At 38.4% G+C, this 16,684-nt stretch overlaps 1 protein-coding gene across 8 annotated transcripts in view; it reads left to right on the top strand.

Moving 5' to 3' along the window:
* The first annotated feature begins 1,612 nt into the window (after window positions 1–1,612).
* Window positions 1,613–16,684, top strand: part of CEP70 (centrosomal protein 70) — a 59,058-nt gene continuing 43,986 nt past the window's right edge. For 3 of the 8 annotated variants that reach the window (XM_070493402.1, XM_070493400.1, XM_070493397.1), the window contains exons 1-2: window positions 1,617–1,757; window positions 3,613–3,715. The gene's annotated coding sequence lies outside the window, so the exon portion shown is untranslated. Of the gene's footprint in view, window positions 2,227–3,612; window positions 3,716–16,684 lie in introns of all 8 variants that reach the window. The other 5 variants (XM_070493401.1, XM_070493399.1, XM_070493398.1 and 2 more) reach the window with 3 other exon arrangements.

Genomic DNA, 16,684 nt, shown 5'->3' with positions numbered 1-16,684 from the left:
CACTGTGGGACCCGCACCCACACACCTGCATCATTTGATCAATTGGAAAATACAGGTTGTCAACGGCGACACCATGTGGCTGTAAGATGCAATGACAATGGTGGGCAGATGAGAGGTGAGGCCTTCCCTCAGGTGTGTGGAAGTTGGATTTTCCCTTAGGAATTTTTGGATCACTTAACCAGGTATGAGTTTTTGAAAATGGTGGGCAGGGACCCTATTTGTAGATTCTGAATTTTTTAAAGTGCGAAATGAAGATTGAGCTGATTTCCTTTTGTGGGGGAAAAAAAAACAGAGCAGTGATTTTATTAGTATACTGTGGAGCCATTTTTACAGTTTTTACCTATATATCAGGATGCAAGAATATTAGGCTTGAAGACACCCAAACGAAAACGTTCCCATTTTATATCCCCTTTGAAAACTCGTCTATGGTTCCCCATCACCTGGTGGATAAAGTCTCAGTTGCTTACCATACCTCCTAAAGCCTTCTCCTCTGCCTCTCCAATGATGCAACACACTCCTCAGCTTTCTCAGGAAGCCCTCAGTAAGATTCACTATATTTGTAAATACTTTGGGATTTAGGTTTTGGCGGAGGGCAGATATGAGCTGTACCAAAGGGGTCCAGGTTTAATTACCAAAAAAAAAAAAGTGAAGTTTACCGAGCACTTGCGAACTACTTATTCACTTAGTGCTTTGGAATTATTTAATTTGCACATGAAGTTTTCTCTAAATACCTTTCTTCCCTTTATTGCTGGGGAATTCTTATTCACCATTTAGAATTTTTCTCCTCATGTATCCCTCCAGGTTCGCAGTTGTTGATCTTGGCTGCACTTTGGAATTGTCTGGAAGCTTTACAAACTATCGACGCCTAAGGCCTACCCTGGAGATTCTGATTAATTGGTTTGGGGTCTGGGCATCAAGACTTTTCAGAGCTCCCCAGGTGATTCTCATGTGCAGCCAGGGCTGAGACCCACTGGTCTTGGAAGACTTCAGTGACTGACTTAGGTAATCCTCTTTCTCTTTCCCTTCTCTGCACTGCACACCCTTCTCTGCTCATGCCTATCACTCTGTATCTTAATTTCAGAGTGTATACCCATTTCCCTAACTATATTTTGAGCATCCCGAGTCAGCCACCTTTGCATTTCTGGAGGCCTGACAGTTCGTGGAGATTTGGAAAATGCTGAATGGGAGGGTAAAAAGTCATCAACACTTATTGGGATCCTCCAAATGCCAGACGCTGAAGCTCAGCCAGGTCTGGAACGCAAAGAACACACTGAGCGGTCCCGCAGCAAGAGCTCGCAGGCAAAGTGCGTGTATGTATATAGAGGGCAGCCTGCGGCGGCCACGCGACCCGGGCCTCCCTTTCACTGATGGCCTCAAACGTGTATTTCTGACGTCTTCTTGGTAGATAAAGTTCCAGGTAGGCGATAAAGCATCCGTGAGACCTGCGCATGTTGAAAGTGCGATGGGAGCGCGCAGGCGCAGACGGCAAAACAACCTCGGCGCGCTCGCGTCTACGTTACGGCAAGCCCCGCCCCCAGCAGCGGAGCCAACCAGAGGGCGCGGGCCGTCCCAGCCTCCCGGCGCGACCCGAGAGCCTCGCTGCCGGCGCTCGGAGGCGGGGCCGAGGCAGGCCCTCGACGCGCTCCGGCTCGATTGGCCGGCCTTCACGGCGCGGTAACGGTCGCGGAGGCGGGGCCGGAGGGGGCGGAGCGGGGCCGGGCTGGGCGCGCTGCTGGCGGAGGCGGCGGCTGAGGAAGGTGAGTGCCGCTCGGGTTCGCAGACTCGCCTGCCAGAGCCCCTCCCTACGGCAGTCCCGGAATCGGCCTCACCTGCGCCCTGCGTGTGGCCAGCCTGACCCTTGTCCGGCCCCGGAGAGGAGCCGTCTGGGACGGACTCGCCAGTGAAAAGTCCCGGGAGACTTTTAGGGACCTGACGAACCTGGTTGAGTCCTGGCTCCCCGGCCTTTGTGATCCTCGGCTCCTCATTGACCGTCTCCGCGCCCCAGTTTCTTCGTTTGTAGACCGCAGCTGGCATTCTGGCCCTTCGTGGTGGGCGAGGGGGTTAAACGAGGCAGTAAGAGGACGGCTTAGAGTGACACCTGGCGCTGACTGGATTCTGGATGAGTCGTAGGGAATCACACATGCACGAGGGTTGGCTGGGGCTGCCCAGCTCCGCTTCTCGGGGTCAAGGTGTCCCAGGAGGTTGCCTGGCTAGTCAAGCCTCGGAGTAAGCGGTGGGGGATGCGCGAAGGGGTAGAGGAGTAACCCCTTTCTCCGGTTTATTAGGCTCAATCCAGACGAGGGGGAGAGGGGGGCTCTAACATACACCAAACAGAAAGGGTTTCTACCACCGCTTTATTTTCTAACCGTGATGATATTAAGCACTGTGCAGGCGTTGCCCGTGTTGGTTTCAGTCCTCTGCAGGAGTTTTTTCACTTTTGGTATCCCCAAGTAGCTCCGGGCCGCCGCGCCCCGCCCCGGGGAAGAGGTGCTAACTAGATGGAGTTTGCGCGCGGCTTCTGCTTCCAGGAGGGAGAGGCGCGCTCTGGCCCTGTACGTAACCTGTCCCGAAGCAGAGTGTTTTGCTGGAGATGATGTCCAATCCTAACTCTAATTCCTTATTTGTGATAGATTCACTTCTTCTTAGGAACATTACGTAGCGTATTGGCGTATTTTTGGAATAGAGCTTTTGCGTTTAACAGACAATAGAGACTTTGAAAGCATTGCATGTTCCATCTAATTCAGGAATGTGACATAGATGCTTTTGAGAAAGCTACTCGTAGATTTCGATGTGACTCACTTGAGAAAGAACAGTTACTGGCCATGCTTTGTTATTTGCAGCTTTTTCCCAAAAAAGTGGTGGAAAATAACTACATTTTAATGTATGGTGCATGTTACAGGGGCTTCAGACCCATAAAGGGCAAGTTACCAAAGCACTCTTGGGAAAACTGGGCAGTGCTGGAAGATGGTATTGTGTTTTGCTTCTCTGCCCTTGGCTTTCTGTACCATGTACAAACCAACTCGTACCCTGCAACCCCTATTCCCACAGTCCTGCTTTAGGTGTGTTATGACACTGATGAAATCTACAGCTTCTGCCTTGGCTTAGGGAAGCATTTAGTCTCTTTCTGTAACATAAAGTTCCAGACCTGTGTCCTGTCACAGCCAGTAGTGGGGAAGAGGCTGCTGCAAACGATTGGCATGTTAATTTCACAGCACGGACCTCTGAAAAGGAGGGCTTGGTTACAGGTGGAATTGAGAGAGTTTTTCTTCCTGCCTTTTGTGTTGAGTGCTGTTTGTCTATCAGAGAGTGCTCCGTTTTAGTACCCTGCAAACAAGAATACTCTACCGTTGAAGCCAGAAGTCAGGATTGGTGATAGATGATGATAGATTTGGACCCCCAGCTCAGTGTTTCCACAAAGCAGGGAGAGGAAGGATAAAGGGAAAGAAGAGAAGGCACCTGGTGGTGAGCACTGGAGTAGCAGTTACTTCAGTTGTCTAGCTTGGGTTCAGGGTTACCTGTCCCACAGACCCCTGCTCTGGAAATAACACAAGGCCGTTCTTCCTAGGAGATTGAACATTAAGATTTTGGTCTGTTTATCTTTTTGAAACCTAGATGAAGATCCAGTTTTGGACGTGAGACTCACTGGCTGATCATTTCATTGAGATCAACTTCAATGACCAGGTGAAAGGTGCAAGAGGAATGTGCTATGACTGAGGTATGTCTGTTGTGACAGATCCTGTCTGGATGTTGGGAGGCCGTGGAAAGGTATTGAATACTCTGCTAGGTACATTATATATATCTCCTTTTGACCTCCTGATAATCCTATCAGGTAGATATTTCAAACTCATTTAAGGAAACTGAAGCCCAAGAGATTAAGTAACTACTTAAGATATCACAGATAGCTATAATCACCGACTATAATCACCACCTCTGTCCCATTGTGTGCCAGCCACTGTTCTATTTGTCCTTTCTATATTAACTCACCTAATCTTCACAAGAACCCTGTGAGCTTAGTGCTTCTGGTAGCCTCGTTTTATGATAAGGAAATTGAGGCATAGAAAGATTAGTACTTTCCTGGCTGTGTGGCGGAGTCCACGATTCCAACCCAGGCAGTTTGGCTACAGAGCTATACCAGCTTTCTTTTGGTTAGTATTTCCTTTTTGTTTTTATTGTTATTTAACAAAATCTTTTTATTGTAAAATGGATTTTTATTATGAAACCAAATGGAAAAGAACACACATACCAAATGTATAGCTTAACAAGTTATTAAAAGATGATACCACCTGGGTCAGGCCATGCCAGAGCCCCTCCATTGCCCCATCCCAGTCACAGCTACTTCTGTACTCTCATTAGTTGCCATTCTTCTGACTTTTGGAGTAGTTGCCTTATTGTGTTAAAGAAAAAAGTACATCAGAGTTCCAGTTCCTTCATATCCTTGCAAACACTTGGCATAGTCTGTCTTGAGCCATTCAAATTGGCTTGTAGTGGTTTCACATTGTAGATTTTAACTTGCATTTCCTTCATGACTAACAACTTTTAGTGTCTTTTTATGTGTTTCTTTGTCTGTATGTCTTCTTTGATGAAATGTGTATTCAAATTTTGTGCCCCTTTTTAAGCTGGGTTGTTTGCTTTCTTATTAATTGTATTTTGAGAGTTCTTTATGATTTGCACTTATTTTCTCCTAGTCTGTGATTTGGCTTAACATTCTCCTAACAGTATCTTTGAAAGAAAAGTTCTTATTTTTATGACGCCCAGTTTATCAGTTTGTTCCTTTATGGATCATGCTTTTGATGTTGTATCCAAGAAATTTTTGCCTTATCCAAGGTCACAAAGGTTTTCTCCTATGTTTTTTCTAGACATTTTGTAATTTTAGGTTTTAGATTTATGTCTGTGATTCATTTTGAGCTAATTTTTGTATATGATGTGAGAGGTATGGATCAAAGTCTTTCTTTTTTTTGCATATGCATATCCAGTTGTACTATTTTTTGAAAAGACTATCCTTTCTTTTCTGAATCGCATTACACGTTTGGTGAAAATTAGTTGTCATGTATGTGTGGGTCTGTTTCTGGACTCTATATTCTGTTTCATTTATCTATTTGTCTATCTTGACAGCAGTGCCATACTGTCGTGATTACTGTAGCTTTGCAAGCCTTGAAATCAGGTAGTGTTAGTCCTCCAACTTTGTCTTTTTCAGAGTATTTTGACTAAGTCCTTTGCGTTTCTTTTTTTTTTTTTTTTTTGAGGAAGATTAGCCCTGAGCTAACATCTGCCGCCATTCCTCCTCTTTTTGCTGTGGAAGATTGGCCCTGAGCTAACATCTGTGCCCATCTTCCTCTACTTTATATGTGGAACGCCTACCACAGCATGGCTTCCCTAGTGGTGCTATGTCCGCACCTGGGATCTGAACCGGTGAACCCCAGGCCACCGAAGTGGAATGTGGGCACTTAACTGCTACACCAGTGGGCCGGCCCCCTAAGTCCTTTGCATTTCTGCACAAGTTTTAGAATCAGGGAAGTTTCCTGAATTACATTTTTTACTATTGGTTCTATTCCGCTGCTTTAGTTTTCTTTTTCAGTTACTCCTATTATCTGTTTGAGCTTCTTTACCTATTTGGCATTTTCTTTCATATATTTTTAATTCTTAAAATTGTTCTCCTTTAACCTCTGTTTCTCTTAAAACATTATCTGTTGTGTTTATTCATTCTTGTGTTTCTTCTTGCTTGCTCTTTATTTCTGAAGCAATTATTATTTAAAAAAATTTTTAGGGGCTGGCCCCACGGCAGAGTGATTAAGTTTGCACACTCCACTTCAGTGGCCTGGGTTTGTGAGTTTGGATCCCAGGCACAGACCTACACCACTGGTCAGTTATGCTGTGGCAGTGACCCACATACAAAATAGAGGAAGACTGGCACAGATGTTAGCTCAGGGCTTATCTTCCTCAAGCAAGAAAAAAAAAAGAAGAAGAAGATTGGCAGTGGATTTAGCTCAGGGTGAATCCTCCTCAACAACAGTAACAAAAAACCAAAACAAACAAACAAAATTTTTAATTCTTTCCTGGGTTCTATTACCTCATTTCCAAGTTTTTCTAATTCTGGCTTATGTTGTTTTTTCATATCTTATAGAATTTTCCTAGTATACTTTAACTTATTTTAAAACAGTGGGTTATAGTTCTGATCTGTTTTGTGGGCTCATATCTGGCATGTTTGTCTTGTCTATAGAGATGTTATTCTCTTCTTTTATATTAACTTTTGTTTGACTTAGATCGCAAAGATTTTTTTGTTCATTTTTATGTGAATTTTTTTGTGAATTTTTTTCAATGTAACAGCTTTATCGAGATATAATTCACATGCCACACAATTCACCCATTTAAAGGGTACAGTTCAGTGTTTTTTGGTCTATTCACAGTTGTACAACCATTGCCACAATCAAATTTAGAATGTTTTCTTAACCCTGAAAGAAACCCCATACCCATTTGCCATCACTCCCAGTTTCCTTCTTATTCCTCCCCCTGCCCACTCCCAGTCCTAGCCGACTACTAATGTGCTTTCCTTATCTCTAGATTTGAGGATGTGGCTATTTTTGCCATTGATCTACTCACATCTCCTTTTAAAGGACTGGTATGAAATATACTATTCTCTGAGCAAGAGAGCACTGGTCTCTTTGAATATATGATTTAAATTCTACTCTCATATCTAAGACTTTATTTGAAATAGCCGTCTTCCATCAGAACCTCAGTGGAGGAGACCTCTGTTACTGGAAGTTTGTCTAGGCATAGGCAGCTGGCCTCAACCAGGGAAATTCTGACTTTAAATTTCCTATAAAAGCTTCAGTAACTTGTAGGTTAAGAAAAGTTCAACCATGTGTTTCTCCTATTTCTTTTCTTTTCCCTCTGCTCTTCTCCATCTGCAAATAGAACCATGAGTGTTGGAATGTTGCAAGCAAAAATAAATGATACTCCCATAGTAAATCTGTTCCAAGCAAAAGCAGAAAGTGCCAAGGAATCTCATGGACGAACCTCTTCTCAATGATTTTCAGCTGAATTTTTACAGGCCCAGGAGATTAGGATGGTTAAACTTTGGATAAATGCTCTTGGCTTTTTATTCACTTATAGACTAACCCTCAGTTCTTTTGAGGTTCAACCATCAGCACTTTTCCCCCCAACTTTTTGAATTGTGGTAAAATACACAAACTTAAAATTTACCATCTTAACCATTTTAGGTATACCGTTCAGTGATACTAAATACATTCATAATGTGCTAACATCACCACTATCCATCTACAGAACTCTTTTCATCTTGTAAAACTGAAGCTCTATACCCATTAAACAATAACTCACCTTTCCCTCAAGGTTCTGGCAACCACAATTCTACTTTCTGTCTCTATGATTTTATTACTGTAAGTATCTCTTCTAAGTGGAATCATAAAACATTTTTCTTTTTGTGACTGAAGATCCTTAAGGTTCACCCATGGTGTAGCATGTTGCAAAATTTCTTTCCTGTTTAGGGCTGAATAATATTCCATTGTATGGATAATACCACATTTTACTTATCCATTCATCTGTCAATGGACACTTGGGTTGTTTCGACATTTTAGCTATTGTGAATAGTGCCGCTATGGACATGGTTGTACAAATATCTGTTTGAGACCTTTCTTTCACTTCTTTTGAGTAGATACCCAGAAGTAGAATGGCTGGATCATATGGTAATTATATGTTTAAGTTTTTGAAAAACCACCATGCTGTTTTTCACAGCAACTGTACCATTTTACATTCCCGCCAACAGTGTGTAAGGGTTCCAATTTCTCCACATTCTCGCCAGTACTTGTTACTTTCTGTTTTTTTGATAGTAGCCATCCTAATGGCTGTGAAGTGGTATCTTACTGTAGTTTTGATTTGCATTTACCTAATGGATAGAGATGTTGAACATCTTTCATGTGTTTATTGGCCATTTGTATATCTTCTTTAGAGAAATGTCTATTTAAGTTCTTTGTCCATTTTTTAATCAGGTTGTTTTTTTGCTGTTGAGTTTTAGGAGTTCTATATATATTCTGGATATTAATCCCTTATCAGATATATGATTTGCAAGTATTTTCTCCCATTCTGTGGGTTGCCTTTTTACTCTGTTGATAGTCTTTTGATGCACAAAAATTTTAAATTTTCACGAAGTCCAATTTGTCTGCTTTTTCTTTTGTTGCCTGTGCTTTTGGTGTCATAGCCCAGAAACATCCAGTGTTTTATAGTTTTGGCTTCTACGTTTAGGTCTTTGATCCATTTTGAGTTAGTTTTTGTATACGGTGTTAGATGTGAGGGTCCAATTTCATTCTCTTTCTGGTTTTCCTGGCACCATTTGTTAAGGAGACTGTTCTCTCCCTATTGAATATATGTGGGGAATTATTTCTGGGCTCTCTGTTCTATTCCACTGATCTATATGTCTCTATGCCAGTTCCACACTGTTTTGATTTATGTAGCTTTGCAGTGAGTTGCAAAATCAGGAAGTATGGGTCCTCCAGCTTTGTTCTTTTTCAAGATTGTCTTGGCGATTTGGGGTCCTTTGAGATTCCCTATATATTTTAGAATGGGTTTTCTATTTCTGCAAAAAATGTCCTTGGGATTTTGATAGGAATTGAATTGAATCTGTAGATTGCTTTGTGTAGTATTGGCATCTTAATATTAAGTCTTATAATTCATGTACATAAGATGTGTTTCCATTTATTTATGTCTTTTTAATTTCTTTGAGCAGTAGTTTGTAGTTTTCCTTATACAAGTCTTCCACTTTCTTGGTTGAGTTTATTCCTAACTATTTTATTCTTTTGGATGCTATTGTAAATGGAACTGTTGTCTTAATTTCCTTTTTAGATTGTTCATTGTTAGTGTATAGAAATGCAACTGATTTTTGTGTGTTGACTTTGTATCCTGCTACTTTATTGAATTCATTTATTAGTTCTAACAGGTATTTTTGTGGACTCTTTAGAGTTTTCTATATGTAAGATCATATCATCTGTAAAGAGAGACAATTTTATCTCCCTTTCCAATTCAGATGTCTTTTATTTCTCTTTCTTGCTTATTTGCTTTGGCTAGAATTTCTAGTACTGTGTGGAAAAGAAGTGGCAAACGTGGACATCCTTGCCTTGTTCCTGATTTTAGAGGAAAAGCTTTCAGTCTTTCATCATTGAGTATGATGCTCACGGTGGGTTTTTCATATATGGCCTTTATTATGTTGAAATAGTTTCTTTTTATTCCTAATTTGTTGAGTGTTTTTTTATCATGAAAGGGTATTAAATTTTGTCAGATCCTTTTTCTGCATCAATTGAAATGATCATGTAGTTTTTTCCCTTTCATTCTATTAATGTAGCGTATTACATTGATTGCTTTACATATGTTGAACTATTTTTACCTTACAGGAATGACTCCCACTTGGTTGTGGTGTATAATCCTTTTAATATGCTGCTAAATTTGGTTTACTTGTATTTTGTTAAGGATTTTTACATCAGTATTCGTGAGTAATATTGGTCTTTGGTTTTCTTGTATTGTCTTTGTCTGGCTTTGGTATTAGGATCGCTAAAAATTAGTTGGGAAGTGTTCCTTCCTCTTTAATGTTTTGGAAAAGTTTGGAAAAAAAATGTTTTTTGGAAAAGTTTGGATGGATTGGTATTAGTTTTTTAAATGTTTGTTAGAATTCCTCAGTGAAGCCTCTAGGTCCAAGGCTTTTCTTTCTTGGGAGATTTTTTTGTTACTGATTCAATCTTCTTACTAGTTACAGGTCTGTTCAGATTTCCTATTTCTTTGTGATTTAGTCGTGGTAGGTTTTGTGTTTCTAGGAATTTGTCCATTTCATCTTGGTTATCTAATTTGTTGGCATTCAACTGTTCATAGTACTGTCTTATGCTTTTTATTTCTGTATAATTGGTAGTAATGTCCTCACTTTTTTTAGCAATTTGAGTCCTCTTTCTTTTCTAAATGTTTGTCAATTCTGTCTTTTCAAATAACTAACTTTTTATTTTATTGATTTTTCTTTATTGCTTTTCTATTCTGTATTTCCTTTATCTCTGCTCTAATCTTTACTGTTTCCTTTCTTTTGCTAGCTTTGGGTTTAGTTTATTCTTCTTTTTCTAGTTCCTTAAGTTGTAAAGTTAGGTTGTTAACTTGAGATCTTTCATGTTTTCCAAGGTGAATGTTTATAACTATAAATTTCCCCCTTAGCACTGCTTTCACTATGTCCCATAAGTTTTGGTCTGTTGTGTTTTTGTTTTCAGTAATCTCTAAGTATTTTCTAATTTCCCTTGTGATTTCTTCTTTCATCCATTGGCTGTTAAGAGTGTCTTGCTTAATTTCTACAAATTTATGAATTTTCTAGTTTTACTTCTATTATTGATTTCTAACTTCATCCCATTGTGGCCAGAGAATATATGTTGTATGATATCTATCTTTTAAAATCTGTTGTAACTTAATTTGAGGCCCTAACGTGGTCTATCCTGGAAAATGTCTCATGCGCACTTGAAAAGACTGTTGGGTAGAGTGTTCTATAAAAATCTGTTAGCTCTGGTTGGTTTATTGTGTTGTCCAAGTCCTCCCTTTCATTGTTTGTCTTCTGTCTGGTTGTTCTATCCATTATTGAGAGTGGGGTATTAAAGCCTCCAACTATTATTGTAGAACTATGTCAATTCTGTCACTTTTTGCTTCATTTGTTTTGATGGCCTGTTATTAAGTAAATAAATGTTTATAATTATTATATATTCTTGATGTATTGAACCTTTTATTAATATGTAATGTCCTTCTTTGTCTCTTGTAAACTTTTTTGGTTTAAAGTCTGTTTTGTCTGATATTAATATAGCCACCCTTGCTCTCTTTTGGTTATTATTTACATGGAAAATCTTTTAACATCCTTTCACTTTCAGCCTCTTTGTGTCTTTAGATTTAAAGTGAGTTTGTTTTAGACAGCATGTATTTGGATATTTTTTTATTCATTCTGCCAATCTGTCAAGAGTTTAATCCATTTACATTTAAATGCTGATAAGAAGGGACTTATTTCTGTCATTTTTCTATTTTTCATATTGTCTTATAGTTTTCTTGGTTCCTCATTTCCTGTTACTGTCTTCTTTTGTGTTTAGTTGATTTTTTTGTAGTTTAAATGTTTAAATTCCTTTCATTTCTTTTTGTATATATTCTAGTAACTATTTTCTTTGTGGTTACCATGGGGATTACATTTAACATCCTAAAATTATAACACTCTAATTTGAATTTGTAACGGCTTAACTTAAATAACATCAGAAACCGCCCCTTTACAGCTCCATCTCCACCTCTTTTAGTTGTTGGTGTCACACAATTACATCTTTATACATGTGTGCCCCAAACCATAAACTAATAATTCTTTTAAATCCATTTAGTCTCCTAAATTATGTAGAAAATGAGATGTGACATTGCAAAGCAAAGTTACAGTAATATTCACTTTTAGACTAATGATTGTTTTTAAAAAAATTCTCTCAAATCGTGTAGAAAACAAAAAGTGGAGTTACAAACCATTGTTATAATAATATTAACTTATACATCCGAAAAAAATAAAAATTAAAAAAAAATAATATTAACTTTGATAATTGCCCATGCCATTTACCTTTACTGAGATCTTTATTTTTTCATATGACTTTGAGTTACTGTCTGATGTCCTTTCATTTCAACCTGCAGGACTCCCTTTAGCATTTCTTGCAGGGCAGGTCTAATGTTAATGAACTTCTTCAGCTTTTTTCCCTGGGAATGTCTTAATTTTTCCCTCACTTTTGAAGGACAATTTTGCCAGATTCTTGATTGACAGTTTCTTTCTTTTAGCATTTTGAATATATCATTCCACTACCTTCTGGCCTCCAAGTTTCTGACAAGAAATCTGCTTGTAATCTTATTGAAGGTTCTTTTTATGTGATGTGTTACTTCTCACTTGCTGCTTTCAGGATTCTCTCTTTGTCTTTCAAAAGTTTGATTATAATATTTCTTGGTGTAGGGTTTTTGGGTTCATCTTTCTTGGAGTTTGCTGAACTTCTTGAATTTATATATTTGTGTCTTTCAACAAATTTGGGAAGTTCTCAACCATTGTCTCTTTAAATATTCTCTCTGCCACTCTTTCTCTCTTTTCTCCTTCTGGGACTCCCACAATTTGTGTGTTGGCCTGCTTGATGGTGTCCCACAGGTCCTTTAGGCACTGTTCACTTTTCTTCAGTTTTTTTTCTTTCTCTTCCTTAGGCTTGATAATTTCCATTGTCCTATCTTCAAATTTACTATTTCTTTCTTTTTCCTGCTCAAATCTACCTTTGAATGCCTCTAGTGAATTTTTCATTTCAGTTATTGTGTTGTACTTTTCAGCTCCAGAATTTATTTTTTATTTCTTTGTAGGTTTTCCATTTCTTTATTGATATTTCCATTTTGTTCAATTTTTTTTAGTAGTAGAGTTCTTTTTTATAAAAATTATTTAATTATTTTATTGAGGTAATATTGGCTTATAACATTATGTAATTTCAGGTGTACATTATCGTATATCAGTTTCTGTATAGACTGCATTGTGTTCACCACCAACAGTCTAGTTTTTATCTGTCACCATACATATGTGCCACTTTACCCCTTTCAAGTTCCCCCCTCCCTCTCTGGTAACCACTAATCTGTTCTCCTTATCCATGTGTTTGTTTATCTTCCATGTATGAGTGAAATCATGTGGTGTTTTTCTTTCTCTGACTGGCTTGTTTCATTTAGCATAATACCCTCAAGGTCCATCCATGTTGTTGCAAATGGCACGATTTTGTCCCTTTTTTTTTTTTTTCTGAGGAAGATTAGCCCTGAGCTAACATCTGTCACCAATCCTCCTCTTTTTGTTGAGAAAGACTGGCCCTGAGCTAACATCCGTGCCCATCTTCCTCTACTTTATCTGTGGGATGCCTGCCATACCATAACTTGACAGGTGATGCATGGGTCCTCCCCCAGGATCTGAACTGGTGAATCCTGGGCCGCTGAAGCAGACCATGCAAACTTAACTGCTGCACCACTGAGCTGGCCCCAAGATTTTGTCCTTTTTTATGACTGAGTAGTATTCCATTATAAATATAGGTACCACATCTTCTTTATCCATCCATCTGTTGATGGGCACTTGGGTTGCTTCCATCTCTTGGCTATTTTGAATAATGCTGTGATGAACATAGGGATGCATAAATCTCTTTGAATTGTTGATTTTGTGGTCTTTGGATAAGTAACCAGTAGTGGGATAGCTGGATTGCATGATATTTCTATTTTTAATTTTTTGAGAAATCTCCATACTGTTTTCCAGAGTGACTGCACCAGTTTGCATTCCCACCAGCAGTATATGAGTGTTCCCTTCTCCACATCCTCTCCAACATTTGTTATTTCTTGTTAATTATAGCCATTCTGACAGATGTGAGGTGATATCTCATTGTAGTTTAGTTTCCCTAGTAGTTTAGTGATGTTGAACATCTTTTTGTGTGTCTGTTGGCCATCTGTTTATCTTCTTTGGAAAAATGTCTGTTCATATCCTCTGCCCATTTTTTATCAGGTTTTTGTTTTTTTGTTGTTGAGTTGTATGAGTTCTTTATATATTTTAGAAATTAACCCCTTGTTGGATATATGATTTGCAACTATTTTCTCCCTGTTGGTGGGTTGTCTTTTTGTTTTGCTCATGGTTTCCTTTACCTTTCAGAAGCTTTTTACATATATTGTTTTCTTGATTTTCTCTATATCTTTCTTTAGTTCTTTGCACATCTTTAAGATGGTTGTTTTGAAGTCTTTGTCTAGTAGATCTGCCATTAGGTCTTTTTTTCAGGGATGGTTTCTGTTGATTTGGTTTTTTCCTTTGCATGGGCCATGCTTCCTGATTCTTTGTGTGCCTTGTTATTTTTTGTAAAAAACTGTATGTTTGAATCTAATAATGTGATGTCTGGAAATCACATTCTCCTCCTTTACCAAGGTTTTCTGGGTTTTGTTTTGTTTATTTTATTTGTATTTTTTTTAATTGTTGTAGGCTGTCTCTGTGCTGAGGATCAGCCTGAAATGTAAACTTAAGGTCTTCTCAGGTCTTTTTCAGCCTGCACCTTTCCCTGGACATGTGCAGTGACTTTCTAATGCCTCATATATGCTTTTGCTTTTAAATGTCCTAGTCTTTAATGTCTGGCTCCTGAAAGGGGAAAAAGAGAAAAATGAAGGAGGGAAGAAAAGGATGATGGCTATTTAAATCCCTTGGAAGTCTCTGTAGCAAGAGTGGCAGGGGCTTATAACAATGGGGGTAGGTACAACAACGACCTCCGCCTCTTTCTCTGCTCCTCTGAGATCTAAAGCAGCAATCTGTGATCAGGTCACAGAACCCTGATATTTGGAGGACAGGTCCTTTTTGCTCACCCTGACACACAAACTGAGTGCAAGCTGCTCCTGGTATGCTGTGCACAGCTGTCTGCCATTGGGGTGGGTGTGGGGAACATGTAGCTGTTACTGTGCTAAGAGCTGAAATTGATCAAAATTAACTACAAATTCTCATTCAAGCCTTCCCTGGAATTTGAGAGCCTCAATAGACTCCAAGTTCCAACATAGTTACATGAGACAAATTCTAACAGTGCAATTGTTGTCTGGGTGGGGAGAGACATTCCTGGTGCTTCCTACTCTGCCATCTTCCCAGAATCCTCTCCTTCTGAACTTTTACAATGGGGTAGAATTCAGGAAAGCGTTTTGAAGTTCTCAGATTTTCCTCTTGTGTTGCTTTTATGTAGTGTTCAAAAATATAGCAGTTTTCCAAAATTTCCTGGCTCTGTTACCCATCCTACCTTAGTCTCAACCTTGCCTTCCTCTCTCTTGTCTCTGTCTTGCTCAATTTTGACTTCATTCCCAGAAGTTTCTTCTCATTGTGAACCCTTCATGGAGCTCTAGCATGTCAATTTTGAGAGTTCATAGGCTTCCAGCATCTTCAGTCCTTACAGCAAGAGAGGGCAACACCCTTTCGTTTCACCTGCTGTTTTCATATTAGTGCGGTAGTGGATATTAGTGAATACCAACGATTGGGGAATCCTTCTGTCCTCATAACTGTGAGAATGCTGCCTGTGCTTTTGTTGTCTTCCTGCACAGATGCTGATACCCTATAGTTCTTGTTGCTATTAGTGATTTGCCCCATCCCCTTATATTTTGGTGTTTGTGGAAATAACTTGTCACTAAGTTTTAATATAAATATTGTTTTTTGGTTTTTGTCTTTGCTACCTTGTTGCTTCTGTTTTTATGTAGGAATTCAGAGATTTAAAAACTGCTGTCACCATGCCATCAATCCTTTTTTTATTCTTTCACTTTTACCATTCTATATGTTTATATTTTGCATGACTTTTTAATATTTTAGATGTCTTTTTTCCTTCAACCACATGAAATTTGATTTTATTAATCCAGCTTGACAGTCTTTCTCTTTTCACTGGAGCAATTGATCTGTTTGCATTTAATATAATTATTAATGTGAGTTTAACTCTGCTATATTACCATGTGTTTTCTCTTTGCTGAACCTGTTCCCTGTTTATTTTTCTCTCCTTTTGGATTCATTTTTATCCATCATCATGATTTCTTTTTCCCCTTTGTTAGTCAGGAAATGACGCACTTGTGTTGTCTTCTTTAGTGGTTATCCTGGAAATTCTCATGCATCCTTAATTTACAAAAGCCTGACATTAATAGATACCTTTACCTTCCTTCTGGATTATAAACAAAATTAGAACACTGTTACTCCATTTACCCTACTCCCAGCTAATTTATTTTTGTTATTGTGCATTTTAGTTATATTTTTTAAACTTCAAAAGATTATATTATTTTGTGTAGTCAGTGTGTGTTTACACTCACCCATTTCTTTGCTCTTTATTCATTTCTACATCTCTGCCTTTCTGTGACATCTTCTGCATGAAGTATCTCCTTTAGAATGTTTTATAGAACAGATCTGTCAGATTTGTTTTGTTTGTTTGAAAATATCTTACTTTTGCCTTTATTATTAATGGATATTTTCACTGGGTTTAGAATTTTATATTGGTGATTATTTTCTGTCAGCACATTGAAGATATTAGTCCATTATTAGTTTCCATTATTACTGCTAAGAAGTTAGCTGACATTCCACCTGTTACTCCTTTGAAGATGATCTTTTGTCCTATGATTGCTTTTAAGATTTTCTCTCTGTTTTTGTTTTTCTATACATTAATATGATGTGTCTAGATGTGATTTTTTTTCTCTATTCTGTGCTTCTAGAATCTGTGGATTTGTGTCTTTCATTGGCTCTCAAAACTTCTTAGCCATTATATTTTTAAATGCTACTTTTGCTCCAGTCTTTTCTCTGTTTTTTGGATGCCAATTATACATGCATCCCTTCCATTTGTAGTAGAATTTCTTCCATGTTTTCCTGAATACAGTGTAGAGAACTAAAAAGGTGGATATCTCTTCCACCTTCCCTTCTAGTCATTTAATTTTTTCTTGTTCTTTCTAGTCTACTGTTAAGCCTGTGACTTGAGATGTTAATTTCAATTATTGTGATTTTTTTGCTATAAATTTTTAACTTATTCTTTTTCACACCTGTTCTGTCTCCTTTTCAGTTTATATTTCTCTGCCAAAAGTTTTAAGCTTTGATTTTTATTTCTTTGAACATTGTCAGCATGGTTGTTTTATGGTCTGTGCCTAATAATTACAATATCAAAAG

This window comes from Equus asinus, chromosome 21 (genome assembly GCF_041296235.1).
Source record: "Equus asinus isolate D_3611 breed Donkey chromosome 21, EquAss-T2T_v2, whole genome shotgun sequence".
Classification (NCBI taxonomy): Eukaryota; Metazoa; Chordata; class Mammalia; order Perissodactyla; family Equidae; genus Equus; species Equus asinus.
The sequence above is the reverse complement of the archived record's forward strand: the minus strand, read 5'-3'. Positions and strand labels throughout refer to the sequence as shown.